General features: G+C 26.9%; 1 protein-coding gene across 3 annotated transcripts in view; it reads right to left on the reverse strand.

The window, feature by feature from the left end:
* LOC119668657 (teneurin-m) overlaps positions 1-23,436 on the reverse strand; it is a 345,384-nt gene that overhangs the window by 18,081 nt on the left and 303,867 nt on the right. The gene's annotated exons all lie outside the window — the stretch shown is intronic.

A 23,436-nucleotide genomic window follows, 5' to 3' on the forward strand; every position in this document is an offset into this window, starting at 1 on the left:
GCAGTATCCATACCACTACTCAAAATTTTTAAGTATGACTCATACTGAATAAAAAAAATTTTTATTACATCGTAAAAAATAACTATAAAGTATTATAAAAAAACCTTTTCTCAAAATATACTATATCTATATCTTCAGAATTTTATAGCTTCCTTAAAATAATTAACTGAAATGTAGAGCTTAAGGAACGTATTAAAATCCAGCTAAATGCAGTTCATTTAATTGAAATTTAATGATTCTTTATTTCCTAAACTAATATATACTTTCGTATCGATTAAAAACATGCCAATAAAGTTTCAATTACACTCCCTTATGCAATTTCATTATCCTACGATAACAGCTAACAATTTGGCATTTAAAAAAATAAAAAAAAAATCAATTAAAATTATTTGACCATAAAAAAGGAACTATTAATGAAAAAAATGCTGAAGAGAAATCCGAACCGAAACGAAATACTAACATTAAAATCACACCTAATTCTCTAAAAAGGACTAAAAAGTAGTAAGTAACCCGCATTATGACTTCGACAAACCCTTAAAAGGTTTGGTCACTGCTTCCAAACAGACAGTATAAAAAACAAATAAAGAAACGAATAAAAAATTAAAGAAAAAATAGAATAAAAAGAAAACGGAAATAAAAATGAATGGACTTTGACGCAAAAGTCGGTCTATTGTGTTCGTGCAATTTTTGCTTATCGTTTTTCACTCAAATTTCATTTGTATAAAAGGATTTGCGAAGGATAACAAAGTGACATTCGAACATAACCTAACAAAATAGTCAAGTTGAATATAACAAAAAAATATAAAAACACGGAACTGAAGAAGCAAAAGTGGCCAAAATAATCTTCTCTGCTTTGCGTGTAAAATCAAATGGATTTTCAGTAAAGATAGCTTACCGGAAGGGAAAAAATTGAAATCATTTGTTGACGCCATGATGATAATTCGATTATGTGACATGTAAGCTACTTCCAGAAAGATATATTTAAAGTAGAAAAAAATTAAGGGTGCGTCCATATGACCAAAGAAAAAAAAAACGAAATAAATAAAAAAATTTAAAAATATATTTTATGTTAAAATGTAATCAAATTAAAAAACCTTTATCGAATAAAATGGAAGTTAAGGCTGATGAAATCGCATTCAATGTTATTCTGTCTCATATGAGGAGTAGTAGACGATATACATATCACTGACTGACACTTAGGCAAAAAAAAGCAAAAATAATTTGATGAAAATGCAGAATCATTTATAAAACAAAACATTCATAAAATTCGCAAGGCTAGACATTTCACATCAGCTCATGCCTCCATTTTTAGACCAGTAAACACTATCCTGTGCGGTTTCCATAAGTACTTTTGCGTATAAAAGTACACAAAATGGAAGACGTGGCATTACATGAAATTTGCATTTGCTAAATGATATATTAGGAATATATATTTGTGCGATTATTTATAAATTTTGTCTATTCATTCAATCAAACAGACAGTTGATCAAATTTGTAAAGCTTTTTAGTGTCTACTTTTTCTCAACTTCGATTAAATTGTTCCCAATTTTATGGAGAATTTTAACCGAAACGCTTTGCATGTAAAAATTTGTTTATGTATTCAATTGAATGCAAAAAAATTATTTAACATTTCAGAATTTTTTTTCCGGATTACTTTCTTTTATTTTGGTCTGTCCACAGTAATATTCCCATTTATTGTCTGCTGCAGTTGAACGTTTACCAGCACTGAACAAACATAGAATTTGTCCTTCGCACAAGGTTGAGGTTATTTCCACAAGTGTTCTGTGCAGTCTGATTCTGAGTGCCGCTTACATCAGTGTTAGTGTACTGAAGCTGCTTATTGTGTTGTTAGTGCTGTTAGTGCTGTAGCGATTTGAATGGTTGTCTGCCGTAGTACTTTGCTCCCCTTGCAGACTTAAAGTTTGCATAAGCTTACGATGTGCTGATTTGTGGTAAGAATATGTTTGGCCTTGTGACAAGCGTACGTACCCGTATTTTGGAAGAATCGTATAAAGTTTTTTCTATTGTTTTTAGTTTTTTTTTCTTTTTTTTTTTGGGGAATAACTAACACGATATGCTAGTTCAGAGTAATGGTAGTAAAACAGGATGTGTTCTAGTTAAGCGTACAATGGCATGAAAAATGCCTGCGTCATTTTTTATGCAGATACTACCATTACTACATATACGTTAGATTTATTTCATGCCAGAATTTAAGCATGTACGAGAAGTTTATGTGTTAGTATTTCGATTTAATGCCTCAGCTCTTGTGTATATACGAATGTATATAAATATACGAGTATATGGGAGTACATATGTATGAAAATAAATGTGCATATGAGCTATCATGTGTTAAAATGGTAAAATGTTCTGACTTTGGTTTAACAAGTTTGGATTTTCACATTAAACTTTAGTTCTAAGTGTGTTTGTACTGTGGAGCAATTTTATTGCCAAAACGTGTTAAAGTTACTTGTGTATAGCGTGAATAATTAAAATGGTTGATCTATATTACCATAGCTATTTTCGGATATTTGGACGTGAGCATAAGTTGCCTTTCAAATCGCAAATACGAGTATTTCTTATGTGCTTTTAATAGGACTTGATTTAAACTTTGCTTGTTAATAGAAGAAAAGTTGAGGGTTTAATTAAATTTTAAGATCTCTTTTCAATTATAAAAAACTCTCACTGATTATAAATTAAGATATGTAGGATTCAGGTATATTTAGATAACATGCAATAAAGGTTTAATATTAATTTTAATTTTATGAAAAAGTAGGCCATTAATTTTTAATTAAAAATTTAAGAATTTTTAAAAATTTGGAATGCTTGTTTTTAGTTATTTTTTTAAAGTATTTTATAATTAAGTTCATTTTAAATATATTCTAGTTATGAACGAAGGTCAGCGACTGATATAAACGTTAGCTGATACATATTATTTACCTTCAAATATATAAACAATAAATTATTTCGAATTATGAAAGTTATAAAAGTTGTTTAGAGAAATGATTTTTCGATGACAACTAAAAAATAATAAGAGTAACGATTTTTTATGAGACAAACGGCTTAAGACGAAAGTTATAGAAGTTAATGAGAGTAACGACTTTAGATGAGAGTAGAAAAAGAATATGACTAAAAGTCATGTTGTATAGGGACCTGTTATGTAGAATGTCTCGGTCACGACCCTTTCAGACTATGAGGAAAATGCATGTTATGTAGAGTATCACATCAGTATTGCCAATTTCATATGAAACGTACTAAATTGTAGTAATTTGTTCTAAAAGGCGCAAATTCTGACAATTATTACTGAATAGCTCTGCTTTGTCTAAGTGCCGAGGCACAAATAGCTCGGTACTCATGCCAAAATTTAAACCGACATATTGTTTTTTCTCTCACACTCAATTTGTTAATTTGCATTGAAAATAACAACAATGTTACTCATACCGTGGCCGAGACACTCTATATAATATGGCCCGTAGAGTGTCACGGGAGTACCGATTTTAATTTAATCCTGAAGTCTTTCCAGCAAACAAAAATTGTAAATAAAGTAAATTTTTAAATTATATATAATCAAATAAATTTTTTTTTAGCATTTTGAAAACAAAACACTTATGGAAACACAAATTAAATCATTTAACTTTAAAAATGTCTGTACAGTTTTGAGTACCCACATCATAAATATGTTATAAAATAATCTTTTTTTTTAATTTTTTTAATATATATAATTAAATTTAAAATGTAAAACTATTGCTTAAAAAAATATACTTTGCGTCGTTAGGTTTTGATTTTTTTTTTGAATGTATGAAATTTACAGCATTTAAAAATATATATTATATTTTAAAGTATATGTTTATTTAAAATAAATTTTTAAATACAATTTATGAAAATATTTTTATAATAATTGGAAACAGATTTCATAAATGAAATAGTTCATGAATATAAGTCTATTAAAGTTTAATTAACAAGTAATAAATATTTGGAATTTATTTTTCATATTTAATTATTTAAAAGTTTCGACTTCATAGCATTGACATTTAATAGTTTTTTATTCTCTTAATTTTAATTCCCCCCACAACTGTCACAAACGCAATAAAAACACTTTTTGACAGCTGTCATAATTACTTGGAATTTCGTAACTCAGCATTTATTCTGAGTTTTTACATTTTGAAATGGTTTTTTTTTTTTATCAAGTTAAAACTTTTTAAACTGCAGTTAAGTGAAGTTAAAATTAAATTTTCTGTATGTGAACAAAAAAATGTGAGTTTATTTTTTGGTAGTTTGGTACCAAAATAAAATTTGATTTAGTTCGCGGCCAAAACTTTATGGGAATACTCATATAAGCATGGATATATATCTCCCTACACGACCCCACACGACCCCTACACCCACACAACAGCTATACAATTACACATATAAACTTTTTCGTACAACTTAAAATGCCAACCTCAACGTCGACTTGTGCAGGGTTGCCATTGCAGTTGCCTAAGTTGTTATCTCTGCTTTTGCAATTATTGCTTATCGAACTATTTTCTCTAGCGATTTCAGCATTTACTACTAATTTTGGTATTTCCACAGCAACATCGTGTAGTAAAATTGTAAAAAAAATTCTAAAGGATTGGCAAAAACTACAAAACGTCGTTAGAGACGCATTGCTGCTGGTCGATTACTAGTTTAGGTTTGCCTTTGACTTTCGTGGCGCTGTTTGGAGTAGCTTCCAGCTGAAGTACTCGTATCGTGCCACCACAGCACAGACAGAGTTCATTGAAATGTTGTTTAATTGCAATTAAGCACATTTATCAAACTCAATTGAACGTTTGTGTGGTATTAAATGCACAAAGTACTAAAAACATACAACGCTGCAAAGCGTCATACGCTACTCTGCTCCGCTCTGCTCTGCTGCAGTGCAGATCAGAGTGCTGTTGCACTGGTTGTAGGGTAAAAACGTAGTAAAATCGTAATGGAGATAAGTTGCGGACGCACACAATTCATTTACGAACGAAATTAATGTTATTTGCAGTAGTGAGTCAGCGGTGTTTTTGTATAAGATTTCCTTAGCAAAACATGGTAAGGGAAAACTTATTAAATTGCCACTGCTCCTTGGTACACACTATGTATACAAAATATTATTTTATCTTTCTATTTTCGAAGCGAGAAATTGAACGTAATCTAATACCAACTAAATCAAACTCATAAATGATATTTTTTTGTGGTAGCATTGCAGGAAAAAGGTATAGCGTTTGGACTGCATTTTAAGGACTATTGCATAAGTAATTTGTAGTTATGAAATAGTAATGAAGTTAGGGAATTAGTTTTAATTATTGTAGAAACCAAATCCGCAGTCAATTGCAGTTAACAATGTGTAGTTTAAATAGTTGATGATGATTATGGAGTTATTATTCTTTAATCAAAATGAGTTAAATAATTTTATTCATGTAACATATTACATGATTAATTGCAATTCATAAATAGTTTAAAGCATTAAACTTAAAAAACTATAAGAAATTGTTATGTACGACTACTTGTACAGCAGTTAGTTTTATAACTATAGTATATCACACATATATATCACAGCAAGATGTTCTGATCTACGGTCCGTCATAATAATAATAATAATTCTAGTATAGTTAAAGTTTAGTGTGGGGCAGGGTAAGCCCCCCAGCCACAAAAGAGTAAAAGCACGCAATAGCAATAACTCAAACTACAACAACAATAACATATATATACACATAGTATAGAATATCAAAAATTTATTTTATTTATTTTTATTATTTTATTTTTATTTATACTTTATCTTTAGAAAATTTTTACTTATATTATTTAGGTAAATAAATTATATTAATAGAAATAATTCACTTTTCTGTTCAATTCTAAATAATAAAGGTTATTATAAATAATTGACTTCAATTTTTTGCTTTAAATTAAATTTTATCCTAAGATGAAAGTTTTAAGTCCTAAGATAAGAAATTCATTTCGATTAGAAAAAGAGTTAATAGTGAGAACATTTTCATATTAAAAAATTTTTAAAAAAATCAATAACAACAAAAATTGATTAAAATCTAAATTTATATAACACAAATTTAGTGTATGCTGGATCTGTGTGTTAACACGCGTGTTTATGGTTCAAATGTTACACCTTAATATAGAACCATGATCCACTGAAATCAAAATTATATTGGGTCTTTAAATTTTTAACATAGTCGCAATAGATGTTTGCAATCTTTTCATGAAAGATTGTAATGTATAAAAATGTATTTTTACATCCTTATAGTAGTACTTACAAGATTTGCTACTATTTATTTAATTTAATAGTTTTAGTTCCAATAACAATGGCAATTCTATTACATTAAATAACCAATAATTAGTAATATTTTCAAGTATAGAACTGCAGGAAATAAAATAAAATATTCTAGCTTTAAGATTTGTTAAATTATTGTGAGTTTTCAATGGAAAGATTCAATAAATAATTGTAATATAATAAAAAATAATTAATTAAATATCATTAAATGTATATTTTTCTATTTAAATGGTTCAATATATTAATATATGCAAAGTTTTATATTTATGCGATTTTTTTTTATGTTATAATAAGAAGAAAAACCCAATTAAAAAAATTTTTTTTATTATATTATCTAAAATGATTAAAAATAGGCTAAAACTACAGTAATGTAGTCAAACTCAACTTTATATTTTTTATTTATACTAAGAATGTGAGTATCCGTAAAGAAGACTATCTCTATTGTTCCCTGTTTTATGAAAGTTTTAAAGAAAGCATTCGATTTGGGAAACCACTAGCGCAGTTTATACAAAGTTTTCATTAATTTAATTAAATTCCTTAAATATATAACACCCTCAAGGATAAATTTGCAATATGTATTAAGTAAGCATACAATATTTACAGAATGGTTCTACTTTATTTTCTTATTTGTTTAAAGCTTTGGGAACTACAACAAATTGCAATTAATTTGGTTTCTACAAGAATGCGTCAAACACAAAATTTGGCTGGCTACACACATATACACACTACGCATACATTGTAATCAGGACATACATATAGATGTATACATACGAGTATATGCTTGTGTGTCTAAAATTTAGATAAAAATTTGCTTCGTTAGTAAAAAAAAACAATGAACCTTCCATACTGTACTCCATACTATACTCCTTACTGCATATAGCAAATATTATTGCCACTGTTATACACTGTACTTCAGTGTGTGCTACTGAAGTGTTATACGCGCGCAATGAGATCCATTTTAATTTATTTTCCATGCGAATGATTGCTTTTACAAGCGAATTACAAAACGCTTCAATTATAATAAGATTATTTTATAAATAAAAGCAAAAAACTACATACACTGCCTTGCAAGCAGCAGTTGAATTTCTTTTAATTAAAATTATGCAAGTTTAAATAAAAATATTATGAAAGAAAGAAAAGAAAAAATAAAAATAAAAATAAAAATAAATTCGTGTTGTGCTTATTATTTTCAACAAATTAGCGCACTTGAACGCCGCCATCTTCAAAAACTTCAATAAGAAAATGTTTTAAAATATTTTTTTTCTTTGTATTCGGGCATGTGGAGCGCGATACGAAATATGTAGTGTGTGTGTGTCTGTGCAATGTGTCCATAAGGCACAATTGTGTACACAGCTTATTAAAGCATTTAAGCGCTTAAGTATGTGTGAAAATAAAAATATAATCAAAATATTTAATATAATAATATGGCACAAAGAATAATGCATAAAAAAGAAATTAAAACGGCAGAGGCAAGAAAATATTTTTGTATTCCACTGCGTTCGTATAAGCGCATCAAAGGCATAAAAATATTTTTATAAATTAAAAGATTTACTGACACAAAAAAGAAAACAATCAAAAAAACAACAAAATTAAAAGTGTTAAGAAAAACGCTCGAAGCTAATAAAACCGTTGCCTATCTCGTTTGCGAGTGACGTGAGTGAGGGAGCTGTGTGTGTGTATGTGTGGTTGGTGATTGAATTGCTGTTGCTGCTTCAACTTGTGTACTCGTGCATAAAATATTTTGTAGTCTGCTTTTAGGAGCAAGAGTTGTGTTGCAAAATTTTTGGTATTTACGGCATGTTACACATTTTTAAAAAGGTGCGATATTTTATGGCTTAGGTGATGTGAACAGAAAAAAAATGTTCATAATTTTTGTTTATTTTTAGTACACTGTTAAAATAGCGTTGCCACATAAATAAATTGGTAGTCAAGTGTTCAGAGATCAAATAAGACCTTAGGGAGAAATCAAGCAATTTACACGTTTTTTTAACTTCCAGTTTTGTTTTAATTTTACAAACAGTATTGTTAGAGTTATTTTTTTAAATGTTTTTTTTTTATTTTGTGTGAAATTCATATGAAATCAATTTACCTACTGTTACTAAAAATAAAAAAAAAAATTTAGAGTGTGAAGAAATCTGTGTGATAACATATGTCGACAACTAAGGGAAAGTGAGGTATTATTAAAGGATGTTATCAATTTTTATAACCTGGAATATGGTTTTACTAGTAGCATTTAGCAGTCTTACCTCACTGACAACATGTAATTATTTACAACGCATCTTATAAGTAGCTTTCATGCACAAATTGTGCAGATGTAGCATAATTTAGGTAATAAATTAAATTGATTTAAACTGCTGGAGTTGGTTATAAATTTATATTTTTATGAGGCAATAAATTTGAAAATTTGATTGCTTATTTTCAATTTTTATTCTTGAAATTTCGTAAAGGAAGTAGCACTTCTTAGGAGTTTTTGAACAATTTGTTATATATAAAGGATTTAAGATAAGATTAGAGAGATATGCTTAGTTTTGCGGAATAAGAATGGAGGTTTTGCCATTAAGTAACATTTTAACCTAAAGCTTGGAGTTAATTTTCAGCTTCAAGAATTTTAGAATATGTAGTTTATATAAAAATAATATGAAACAAACTAATTTATGTACAAAATCATTAGTCAAAATTATAAGGTATGTATATTTCTTATTTCAAAAATAATAATAAACGATTTATTTAAATCTTAAATATTCTATGTAGAAAGAGGAAATGTTTGCTGATATGCTCTGTCAGCGCTAAGCTCTCACCAGAAGAAGTCATTACAAACTACTAAATATTTATTAAACACTAAAATATTGTTTCTCTGTCAGTACCAGGCACTCAACAAAAGATGTCTGCTTATTAGAGAGATTACTATATATTTATTAAATAGTTAATTATTTCGAGGAGAAGGAAGATATTGTTGCTTATCATCGTTTGTACTGTTTAACACTTGCTAGAGTGCTACTCTCACTTATTTAAATATCCGACCGATATTTTCAATGTGCGCACTCTTATATTATAATAATATAGTTGCTTTTCATTCCGAACTAGGACTGCAGCTATCCAAGTTAGTCTCTTTAAACTTTTTGCATGAACAATGAAAACCAAAGAAATAAAAAATTCTTGTTATCTATCAAAATGTTTGTATTTAAAACTCAAATCAATTATTTTTGCGTTGCTACTTTTTCACCTCCATAATAATATTAAGACATTTATGCATTGCCTTTGTTTGCGTTGGTTTGTTTAGGCTGTGAATGGTGGTCATCATTAACCTTCCGAATGAATCCAGTTCATCCACTTTTTAAGTTAAAATTATTAAATTTATGTAATAGCAAATATTATTGTTGAAATTTAATAAAAAATTTTATTTTTTAAGAAATTCTTAAATAAAGTTCCACTAACATTGAGACCAAAGTTTTGTAGTATAACATAATAAGTTTAGTCTTTAGTCTCTTCCTCCTGTATATATATATATGTATATATATATATGTATAATATAATTTAAACTATGCGAACTCTTAATTTATATTCTCAGTTGACTGATAGCTCTGTCAGTCTTTGGCGGAGTGAAAAAATTGCTGAAAACTTTATTTCATTTTGGAATTTTACAAAGTGTGCAGAAATTGATGAAAAGTCATTAAAAATCACATAAAATCAAATAAATCAAGAAATTTGTGTACCTTAGACAAAAACACTGAAATACCTTGCCACCAGCTGCTCATAGCCGGAAGACGCTCTTATCAGTGGCAAGCAAACAGCAAAGCAAGAAACAAAAAACAAAAAAAAGTAAAATGATAATCAGACAAAATTTATATGTTAGGAAAATGCTTAAGGATTACTAAATAATTTTCTTCGTAAATAAATTTTTTTTCCTGATTCCAACAAAAAGTTTTAAATGATTTGCATGCAAATTAATTGCCTGCCTGCCGTCTTAGTACTTCTTCCGGCGTAACGTGTTCGAAACAATAAAATTTTAAGCAGCGCCGAGTTTTTACTATACAGTCAATATTATATGAGCTGAGCCAACCCTGCAGCAAAGGCAGCAATAGGGGGATGTGTGGGCAAGGCAAAATCAAAAGTAAAAGCAAATATAAAAACAAAAACAAATAAGAAAACAAAAGATGAAGCTAAGGCAGGACCATAAGCAAAACAGTGCTAAGATAAGTCGTATAAATTATAGCAATTTAATAAGTTTTAAATGTACGCATCCGTATCCGTATCCGTCGTAATATTTAGCTAAGATTACTCCTTGCAGAATGTTAACTAGCGAAGCAATATTTTGGTAGGCAAGTGGAGAACAAGTGTACGGCAAGTTAAATGAGTAGCACTTTGAACTGCAAAGGTTAAAGTGAGTTTCGGGGTGACATTTATGCAACCCGAAATGGAAATCTAACGGCAGCCCCAGAAAACTGTAGGATTTGTACTGAAAGCTGAAAAAGTTGAGCAAAAGCGGAGAGTTTATGGCAGAGGAACGGTAGTAGTGTTGCAACCTTAGTTAATGCGTAGGAAAAGGAGTAGTTGGGGGGTAGAACTGCGGGTTACCCTTTTTATAGTCAAAGTTCTCAGAAAGCAAAGAACTTTGAAGAAAACTCAAGGCAAAAATTGCTGCCGATTTAAATTGTCGGTCGAGCATTAATTTTGTGTCATCAAAATGTGTGGTTGGGCTTGGGGTTGGCGAGTGCGATGCGGTACGGTACGGTGTAGATGAGTGTAGACAATTTGAAGAGTAGGAGTGAGATTTATAACTTTTATTACATTCTATTTTATTTCATTTAATTTTTCCTGTTTACTAAACAAGCTCAGGCAAGTGTGAAAATAAGACTTTCTCTACCAATTTTCAGACTTTCAAAAATTATTTTATTTAAAACTTCCTCAGCTTTAAATTTATGTGAGCCTCACCATGTCGTTGTTGCTGTCGCTGTTGTTGTTGGTGTTGTTGCTTTGATTATTGTTGTTGTTGTTACATAGACATTTTGTTGTCTTTATTATCGTGTCTTATCGTTTCTTGATGTTGTTGTCATTATAACGTTAGAACATTGTTGAGGAGCTACATTAAGTGTAGGTAGTTACTTAATGAGCGAAAATAAAGTGTGAGTGGTGGGCAGGAGGGGGGTGCGAGCCTGGTAGCGGGTGGTCATTTGTTTGTTGAAATTCATGCTTAATTTCATAAACAAAAAAAAAACATAAATTATTTTAAAGCAATTTACAAGTATACGAAATTAATCCCCAAAAGTAGTTCAGTAAATTATGCAAAAAATGTTTTATATCGCAGGAAGGTAGGAAGTAAATGGCACTTAAATATCTACGAAAGGTAAATTTAATAAAAGCAGAAACAATTTTGCATGAAAACAATTTGAAAATAAATTTAAAATAAATTGCAAACTGTTAAGCAAACAAATTTAAGCTAAAATACATTCACATTTTTTTTTATGTGTGCAAAATGTCTTTTATTGTTTCAATAGTGCCGAGGCTAAAGCTGAGAGTGCGTATGACATTTCTGTGTCATATGCTTTCGTTATTACTGCGTTTGTTTTTGTTTTTGTTTTTGTTTTTGCCATCCCTGTTGTTGTTAGTGGTGTTAGTAGCTTATTTCTGTGCCGTTGTTGGTTGTTTAGCCACAAAATCCATTATTCACAGCTGTGACTACTTTTTCTACTACTTAACTTCATTTTTATTTGTTTTATACATTTTGTCATATCCGCTTTGTTGTTGCAACAATGTAATTTAAATGGTTTGCTGGGTAATCGCCACAGGGTAGCCATATGTTGTTGTTGCTTTTTGTATTTTTTTTTGTGATTGCATATAATTAATTTTTGCTTTTATTATTTTTCAAATTATAAAGCATTAGGCAATTTAAACACAGATTATATTCGGATTTTTTCTTTATCAACAAAAAAAAGGGAAAATCATATTAATGCAAAAAACAAAAAAACATATATCTATATAATTTATTTAATTGGTTTTGAAGCAATTATTCCATATTGTTTGTTATACACAAAAATTGTATTAAATCATTTTATAAAATATTTGTAAAAAATTAAATTAAATTAAACTTATGTTTACCTTATTTTTCACTATTTTTTTGCATTTATGTGGAACTATAATTTAAATTTAATTTGTGTTGTTGTTATTTGTTAAAAGTAAAATAAATTTTAAATTAACATGTTCTATTTACTTAATACAATTAAAATTTAAAAACTGTTTTTGACATATCATTTTTTATATGTCAATAATAAAAATTAGTTAATTATATGGAATATTTAATTTTATGTTCGAAACATAATTAAATTTTTTAATTAAAATTATTATTAATATTTTAACTCATTCGAGGTTCATATTAAAAATATAAATGTTTTAATAAAAATATTATTGCTTCAAATATTTACATAGTGGTTTGAAATCAGAATATATTTTTATTAATTAGAATTTTATTCTGTGATTAATAAAAAAAATTATTATATGTACATAAAATAAATAAGAAAATAAGAAAAATCAGATTTATTTTGTAAATTTTAGAAACATTAAGACACTATTTAAGAATAAGGTAGCAACAAATATGGTTTACTTAAAATCATATAACATTAATGGTTGAGTCAGATTTTATGCATATACACCTACATTGTGGCTTCTTGAATAAAATACAATCTGCAAAGAAATTTTCGATCAATTAACGGGGCATAACGGCAATGAATCCATAAATGCTTACTTCCAGTTATTTTTATTTTTCTGATTAATCATAGCAAAAGAGAAATGTTCTTGGATTTTTAGATTTGGATATAGATTTCTAACGATTTTTAACAAAAAAGTATGGTATAAGAAATCATGTTTTTAGAAACGTTTCTTGATTTTTAGATTTTGATGAAGACCGCATAGAATTTTTTAATAATAATGTCTTAATGTCTTATATATTCATAATGTCTGATAATCATTTCCTCCGCCAGTCTGAGAAGAGTGATAATAATAATTTAAATTATTCAATAGATGGGATAGTTATTTGATATTTCGACAAGTATGTAGATGAATATCTATATCAGCAATATTGATTCTGTATAATTGACATAGTGTACAATATAATTTTAACTAGACTAACACAACTAATATATCATATGTTCGACAAGCAAGTATGAGTAAAAAGCAATGTTCAGTTATATGAAATTTAAGTCAGATTTATTATCTAAAAGGTTTTTTGAGATTTGATTTTTAAGTTGGTATCTTTGTTTTTAGTGACAATTAATTTTTTTTAATTAAGGCCACTGATTCATATTTAATACAATAGGCTTTAGTGTGCTCATTGGTTTATGCCACACTTGAGTAAAATTGTAGATCGAAATTAATTTTTATAACACTTTTCGCACAGTTTATTGCATTTAGTGGATTTAAATTTTATTCATGCTATTATGGTGTTGAAAAGGTGATGAAACCAATATATGTACTATATTTTTCTTGGGTTATTTTTTGATATTTTTTTAAGATGTCCAATTTTACAATGTAGAAGAAACTACTGGGTAGAATATCTATAAAAGACAATTGAAAATCCTAATAATATATCATTGTTTTTTACACATATAACAGAGCATGCAAGCAGAAACTCTATATTTGATTGATATGGATAGAATGGTATTAAAATCATTATTGAGCACCAGATACTTAATGAGTCTTTTTCATAGTTGTAGATATATATAATAAATACTGCGAATATTAACAAAACAGGGCGTATAATTATGACATACATGATGTTAATGCGGGTTTAATTTACTTGAATTGTATATTTTGTTATTGGTATTGTATACTGATAATTTTTATATATTTTTTAATGTAGCGTGCTTTTAGGCTACTATTTTTTTTAAATATAGATCAGAACAGTATATTGTAATATTTAATATTTATTAAATATAATTTTCAGGTAAATAAGTTTATTTCAGGAAGTAATTACTTCAAATAATTCCTCATATTTATTATTGTTATTTGTGTTATTTATCATATTTCCATATAATTCCAATACGTAAAGAAATGCAATATCATAATTTGTTGATATGACATCAATAATATTATGTGGTTAAAATATTTATATATAAAAAAAATTTATATATAAATTTAAAAAAGTTTTCATTTATTTCTTAATATGTTTCTCTCGATGAAATGCTTACAAAAACCCCTTTCAAGCAAAAGTTTTCCGCACACAATAATTGACATTTTAACACAACATTTCACATGTTCACGGTTGACGGTTCATATAAACAATATATGCTATATAACAATACCAAAAAAGCAAATAGTGCATAGAGCAACTTAAAATATTCTATATAATATGTGATAAACTTTGAAAATTTGTAACTTCATAAATTTTTAAAAGCCAAAGTTTGGTGCTCTAATATTGAAAATAATAACAAAAAATATGATATTTAAAAATAAAATTGCCAAATAAATGGCAAAACTAAGCTCAAAATATGACCGGAAAGGTCGGAATAACTTTTTAAATAAATGCCGAACGTGTTGACATGCAATTCAGATCAATTAAATGAAGCTGACGTACAGTGTGTGTGTTCGAAGCCGCGGGCAACATGTTTAGCTTTGCTGTTTATTTGTGTAAATGAATGCCAAAGTGTGAAAGTTTGTTCACCGAAAGGTGTAATTTTTGTGATTTGTACGTGCATTGCGGTAAAAAAAAGTTTGCAATTCAAAAATATTTTTAATAAAAATCATTTAACGAAACTTCGTGCAATTTTTAAACAAATATAAAAATAATTAAAATCAGTTCTGATTATATACATCAAAAAAGATTTTCTATGGTTTATCTGAATTTGTGGCATTATTGGACAATATAATCTTGGTATTAAATAATTTGAAAATATTTGCTTAAATTTTAAGTTAAAAAGATATTAAAATACATTATAAAACACTCACATACCACGTGATATAATTTTCTTTCGAGTAAAAGATTCAAAGAAGAAGAATATTATTAATAATAAAAAGTGCTATACAGCCTTTGAGTTTGTTCTTCATTCACTTCAGTCTCATATAATAACGGAATAATAAATTGCTACAATAAATGATTGAATGTTACCCATACATCGCAACTATTTTAGACATAAAATTGATTTCCTTCTGTTTTTCACATAATTATTGTATATAATTATATATATTGTATATTAAAAATATATACAGTTCGACTCTTGGTAAAAACATCATGGACTAATAAATTTTCTCTCAAAATCTTTTAAGCTTAACTCATAGTTAAATTATATTTCAACATCATTTCTTCAAGAGTTTTTCCTGAATATTTTGAAAAATAATTCAAACTAATTAAAATCTTATAAGAATTGCATGCAGTGTTCATCTAAAATTGCTTTCTGTTATTTATTTTTGAATAAAAACAATAAATATGCGTTTAATTTCCACTGCAAAATTGTATGCATACAGAATTTTCATTGGCGCCATTTAAGAGAATGCAGCTCCGTGTAATTATTAATGTTCTACACAATAATGTGGGGAATTACATTTTTATTATGACTTCATAAAGTAAGAAAACAAACATAACGTACATACACACACACACAGGCACGCACTCCCTTTTCGCCAGCAAGCAAAGCACATTACAATATGAAATGGCGAAAATATGGCAACGCTATTATTTTAAATTTAATGAACTGCAATGCGTCGCCATTTTTATTTTGTTTTGCACCATTTTGAATTATTTTGTTTGGTGTTTTTTGCTGGTGAGTTCTACTGCGTATTTTCAAAATTAATTGAAATTAATGTTGTTTTTGGTTTTAAATGCTGTTTTTTTGCGTTATTTTTGTTTTGATTTTGTCGTGCTAATTTTTCGACCAATGGCGTTTTTCCGTGTGGAGGATTTATATAATAAATTTGAAATAGTTTAATCATTTTTAATTCAATTGTGATTTTGATATATTTTAGTTGAATTTATGAATGTAACTTTTAATAGGGAATACAAAATATGATGAAATAATAAATTTCCATACATGAATTTATTTATTTATGTATTTGTAAATTTTTTTTTTCGTTATTTTGTAATGTATTTTTTTTTAAATAAAAATGTTGATATTTTAAATGCACTTTGATGTATAAAAACACAATTTATAATTGAATTGTGCTAAATTTTTTCAATTTATTCAATTTGAAATAAATTTATAGCAAAATATTCACTTAATAGTTTAAGAATATTTATCAAACATTTTGTTACCAAATAAGTAAAAAAATATTAATTGAAATATTTATTAATATTTTCAATTTTTAAGTTATTTATAAGAATTTAATTATTTATAAATTATTATATATAAGTATTTATAAGGTTGTTGCAGCAAAAAAACATTTGCAACGGTAATTGAAGAAAAAAGGTTTAGATATGGAAGTAACTCTGGTAAATAGATCATCTTGTTGAAGCACTAACCGCGCTTGCTGTACGGAACTGGAGAAGCGCATGCAGCAGAGACGGCAGAAGAGTCATATTGCATCAGCCTGAAACCCTGTACCGGGTTATTAGGGTCACTTAAATAAGTAAAAGTTTTTATAAGGCAGATAAGATATCTTATTCTTCTGCAGAAGTAAAAATTTAGTGTTTTAATGAAATTTTTTATTATAGTAGTATTTTTAAAAATAAGAAATATACACTAACGTAAAATTGCTGCAATAAATTCAACACTTTTTAAATTATTACAGTGTCAATAGTTTAATAGGTTAATATAGAGAATTACTTAACTAATTGCAATTTTCTTGGAATTCTATTTTTTTTTCAATTTGAAATTACATTTTATTGAGTTAAGAGGAAAGAATAGACATAATCAAACTTTCGGATTTTTAATATAACCGATTTAAGTGTGATCTCTAAGCCTCGGACTTGTTCAACAAATAAGTCGAAGGCTGAACGAAAAGTGAACCTGCGGAAAAGTGAACATCAATTTATGAAAAAATATGATTACGAGTTTTTAGTAGATCTTGTAAACTATTTGAAGTAATTAGTAAATAACATAATAATAACATAGTTTAATTTTAACATTACTAAATCTGCACTAATAAATTTGAATTACATACTAGTATTGAAATACATATATATGTCTACATAAATATATAATTATATACGACTATACGCTCTAAACTTATTTTTTGAAAATTAAGGTTCAGTACTATTGTAGGTAAAGTGCTGAAGGCTGTTATTGCTATTGGTCTATAAGCTTTACTAATTTTGTAATTTTAATTATGATAAGTTGAAATAAAATAATTAAAATTATTGTTGGTTAAATGCTCTTTTATTTGAAGAAAAAGCATACGTTGGAATGGTGTACTTTAATACAACTTAATTAGTTGGTATCTACAAAATTATTTGTTATGTTTAAATCAACAACAATAAGTCGTATTCATTAAAAACTTATTGAACTTCAATTTGTATGTTATTTTATATAAACGTAAAAGGAATTCACATTATTGTAACAACATAATGATAATTTTTATTTGTGCTTATTATAATTATTGTGCGGGCATGTGAGATGTAAAACTAAAATATTAACGACTTCGTGAAGTATAACATTGGCAGGTATTAAAATAACAAGCATCTCGTTTTAAATGTCAGAAATTCGACACTTGAGAGTCATTTTACATAAATTTTAAATAAAGGAAACGCACAAAAATTGTCCATTTAAACTACTTGTCAATTCTTACTGTTTAAATTAACGTCAAGAGACTTTTAACATAAAAAAGTGATGTTTAAGTTTCCATATACGAGTTCCAGTAGGGAGCGTAAAAGATTTCTCTTGAAAAAGGGCTCCACTTAATAAAAAAATACTTAATATTGTAAATTATATGTTAGCATACAAATATAACTATCTTTTGAATAAGTTAAGACACAAACATCTTTTAATATAAATACACTGAATAAATTAAACGGGTTTCAAATTGATTTCACAGTTGCTTTTCAGATACTCGTATACACAAAATAAAATTTTAAAGTAAATCAGAATTATAAATTGAAAAGACAAATCCATTATGCCCTACTACCAGATGTCCTTTCATTTCAAATTGATATATCTTGTGTTTTAGGTATTGTATAGACTTAAGTCTTCATTGGCTTACCAAAATTCTCCTTTTTACTGTAATCCAAAAAATTACAAGGAATTTTTGGGGACTCAACTTTTTAATTATCACTTAATACAACCGGTTATGTACTTAGAAAATATATGCCATATTCTACTCTATATATTTTACGTGTATGCATATATATGTGATGAGTTTACCCTTCCATTCAATACCAGGGTCAACATACCCTGGTATGTAAAATATATGTAGGATGTATGAAAACTAGGTGTGTAGGATGTATGAATATATATAATGTATATAATTTTTTGATTGTCTTTAGTCTCTTGTTGATTGTATTTTTATTATTAAAATTATCTAATGGAGTAGGTTCACAACCTTAACATATATAATAATGATTTGTTATTCAACTTATATTTACGAATAGCTACGCCATTGCCATTATACGATATGTGAGATCACTTTTCCTATATAAGATTGATTAAAATTATTCAATACTAGAGCTTTAAAATTAAAGTTACTGTATTTCTCTTTTAAAGTTTCTGCTATGAAACCCTATCTGTTGCAATAATTAATATTACATAATTTTTAATTTAAATCGTCAAGTATGTGGTTTGTCAACAGTGAAAGATTTTGTCAGGTTGTTGGTTTTAATGACAAAAACAGAAAAAGTAATTTATATTGAAATCAAAAAATTTAAAAGTCAATAAAACATTGTTCTGGTATAATTAAAGGAATGTGTGTAATATAAAAAATAAATAATTATGCAGTACGGAAAAGGAAAAAATAAAAGTATGATAATTATTTTAGTAGTAATCAAAGTAATATGCATATACACACATATACACATTGTATAAAAATAAATTGCAATTATATATAAACTCTGGTAATTTCATATTGATTATAATCGCTTTGTAGTAAAATTTAAACTGAATCCATTTTCATTAATCAGTAATGAAAATCTATTATTGCGTATTTTATTTATTTATTTTGTTTAATATATATTTACATACAAATTTACATTGTGAAATTATATTTATATTATATATATTACAATTAAGCAGGTAACCATGTGACGCTTGATATTGTCATTATGTGTATTTTATTAAATGAACCGAAAATAAAGGCATACTTATCATATTTTTAATTGCATTTTAAACCCGCATCAGCTCCTCAAAATATGCAATAAAAGTTATTTCGTTTTCATTAAATTTATTAATACATTTGCATTGTTGTGCATTTCGTTGGTGTGCACTACACTGTATTTTGTTTTTTTTTGTTTTATATAGACTAATGCAATTTTTATTTTTATTTTTATTTTTTTTTTAATTTTTATAATTTATTAACAGTAGCTGCAAAAATGTCTGTTGCATATTGGGTGTGACGGCAGATGGGCGAGGACATGTTAATAGCGCTGCGCTGCTCTGCTCTGCTGAGTGGCAATTTACTTTTTCATAAATTATTTTAAAATGTGCCCGTTTTTTTTTCTTTTATTATAGCATAATTAACAGCAAAATGTATGCAGTACAGGCAAAAAAAAGCGATGTTAATTGCAACGAGTAAAAATAAAAAAATTGAACTGCCCAGTTTATTTATTTATTTTGCTGTCAAATCAGGCGTGCACAAATTTAAATTAAAGTTACAAATTTTATCAATGTCATTTTATTTTTATTAAAATAAATTGAATTTATTTTTTCATAAGAATTTTTTACTGATTTGAGCATTATAAGTATTTTTATTTCATGGATTTTAAAGCTAAAACGCGTATCTATCAATTAAACTGCGCCATTTTATTAAAAATTTAATATATTTTCCTCAATTAAAAAAAATTTTAAATTGAAAATAAAAAAATAAATTTGCAGGTAGCATGACTATTAATTCAATATTAAAATTTTTATTTTTTCTATAAATATTTGTTACAAAATGTATTATTTTTGTTGGAATTTCTAATTGAATTTTGTTTAAATTTTCACATAATGTTTAATAAACTTTAATACAATTATTTTAACAAAAACGTGTAATAATTATGGAATGATTTAATTTTTAGTGCTGACATTAATTGGTTTAATTTAAAATTTGACTTCGCGTCATACACGATTAATAAAAAATAAAATGTATTAGAGTGGTAAGCATTTAATTATTAATACAGTTTTTTTTTGTTAAGCTCATTTTATAAAGGTAATTTAATTTGTATTGTTAATTCAATATATTACCAAATGAAAAATATTTCAATACTTATTTGCACAGTTTTACTAAATAAAAATCCAATTTAGGGTCAACAATTGCGATTTTGCAAATAAAATAGTAGATGAAAAATTAATTGCAGACCAAACTAAAATATTTGTTTCATTTTCAATTGATTTCAAAAAAAAATTATTTTATTTAATTTGAAAATAAATTATTTTAAGTTTATTAAAGTCATATTCGTCACAGCCATTATTACTCTAAGATGAGTTCAAATACTTACAACTGAAATAGAAAAATAATTTAACATTTCAACACGTACTTGTGAAACTATAAAACTTTATTAGTTTTATGGCATAAGAATAATTTGCTGAGAACATCTTTTAAAATTACCCATAAACTACACATATTACATATTTTATAATATTTCTCTATATTTCTCGCAGTCAGTCTGAGTACATTATCAAAAAATATTTTCACATTATGCCATGAATTTCGATAATAGCACAATTTATATATATTTTTTTGACCACTTTGCAAAACAATAAACGCCATTATTACTACTCGTATTTCCTCTGCTCTTCCTCACAACTCTGCCTCTCTGTTCCTAAAATTTTTTGCAAAGCAAAGTACTTTTTATTGAACAATACAAATAAAGTAGCCGTAATAAAGGAAACGAGCAGTTTTTTATTATTTTTTTCCCGATATTTTTTTGTGCCTTATCTAAGAATTTTAGCTTTACTCGCTCGTATAACTGAAATGACCCTTTTTGGGCGAATTCGGCTAAATTATAGCAAAATTGCTAGAACATAACGTTTTTAGTACTTCAATTTAGTGTATCTTTTTTCGCTACGGCACTACGCTACGACCCTACTGGCTACTACGCCAGTACGACATTGAATGTACAGAATTCGAAAAGCCAAACAATAAAGCAACAAAATTTTATAAAATTTATTGTGAAGTACATTTTAGATACTCGTACTTCTTTATTGCAATTTAATTTTTGCCTTATACCCTACAGCAGACAAAATGAGGCAATTTAATATTTTTAGAAATTTATAAAATTATGCAAAGTACTTAGCATTTTCATTCCTTTATACATAGTAAATATTTGTTGGAACGAGAATTAAATTGATCGCCTTCAATTGGTTCTATTTTTATATATTTATTTCAGCCTTCTTAAATGAAGTTCAATTATGTTAAATACAGTACTTTAAAATATATTAATTATAAAGATATTTTGAACAGTAGTGAATTACAACAACAAAATTTTATTATTTATTAATTAACACAACAAGTGAATTTGTTGATAAAACTTTTACATTAAATTAACAAAAACTCCAAGTTAGAATATACAAGTCAAGTACAGCTTTGAGTCAGTTGACTAACGAACATTGGCTCTGAGTTTCAAATTTGGCAGGGCACAGATTCAAACCTTGGTACTTGTAGTCTCAAAATATTATTGACGCATAATTAATATAAGAAATAATTTAAATAAAAATGACAAGTAGTTGGCAATATTCGAAACAGACTTATGGTCAGCTGAAAATTTAATTAAGAAGTAAAATAATAAAATTTTGTTGTTGTGATGCAGCACTGTTCAGTTATGTATTATGTTCAATACTATATGTTCAGTACTGTATTAACTTTAAGAATCATATATTAATTAAATTCTATATATCATTAAGTTAAATAATAAGAAAGTTAATAATAAAAAATATAACGTTTTATTTTCTTCAAATAATTTTACTTTATTTTATTTTATTTTGTTTAATTTTTTTTTATTTCATTTTAAATTTTTTTTATACAAATTTTATTAAATTTTATTTTATTTATATTTTTTTCTAACCAAATGTATTTAACATTTCAAGCACAATAGTCATAAATTATTGGGTTCCTATGTACTTTTTATGTTTTATTTATACCACTGATGAATATGTTATAAAACTTCACATATGTTAACAAACTTTATAAAATAGTACGTAAATAATATTTGGGAATGTTAGCTCACATCTTTAAAAATTTTAACACTACTTTAAAATATTGAGCTCTCAATAATCCTTTGATTAATGCTGCATGATTGTTAGTATTTTCTTTAGTACCGTAACTTTTGCTATTATGACTGATAAATTTATGTATATATGCGATTTCTAACTATTTTGACTTCATAGTTGTGACATGAATATATGTGTCATATGTGTTGTAAATCATTTCATTTACAGAGTTTAAGTTTTCAGAGATAATGCTGATATAAGCAACTAAAATATTTATAAGACTCATGTCATATATGGTAGATAGTCATAGAACAAATTATCAGGGCAATTTAATGCTTTTTTTAGTCATGACGAAAAGATATGTTATGCAGACAGTCAATTCACAATTGCAAATTTCGTTCTGTTATTATAATTTTGATATATTTCAGACATGATTGAACTTAAAAGATTTATATTTTGTTGTGGGTATGTACACATATTTGTTTGAAAAAGGAGTAAAGTTTAATATTTTTTATTAAGCAACTCTGTTTAGATTACCGTAGTGAGTTTCAGGAAGTCTCGTCACTAAGACCAAATTTTATATGAAATTTCTCTCTTTCTCTCATTCTTAACTTTTAAAATTATTTTGAAAAATAATCAAATGTATCTTTAGACTGAAATCAATTATTTCAAAAATTATTATAAATGAAAAATGACTAAGAATTTTTGTTGGTTGGTTGGTTTGAGTAGAGACAGAATTTCTTCTTCTTTCCAAACAGTGCATAGGCATGGTCTTGTTACCATAAAAGCAATTATGATAATCTCCATATCAAAAACCAACCTGCTGATAAGGAAGTTTATTTCTTAAAAATCTATGTTTGAGATGTCACTCATGCTCCTTAGTTCGTC

Source organism: Teleopsis dalmanni, chromosome 1 (genome assembly GCF_002237135.1).
Source record: "Teleopsis dalmanni isolate 2A chromosome 1, ASM223713v2, whole genome shotgun sequence".
NCBI classification, from domain to species: Eukaryota; Metazoa; Arthropoda; class Insecta; order Diptera; family Diopsidae; genus Teleopsis; species Teleopsis dalmanni.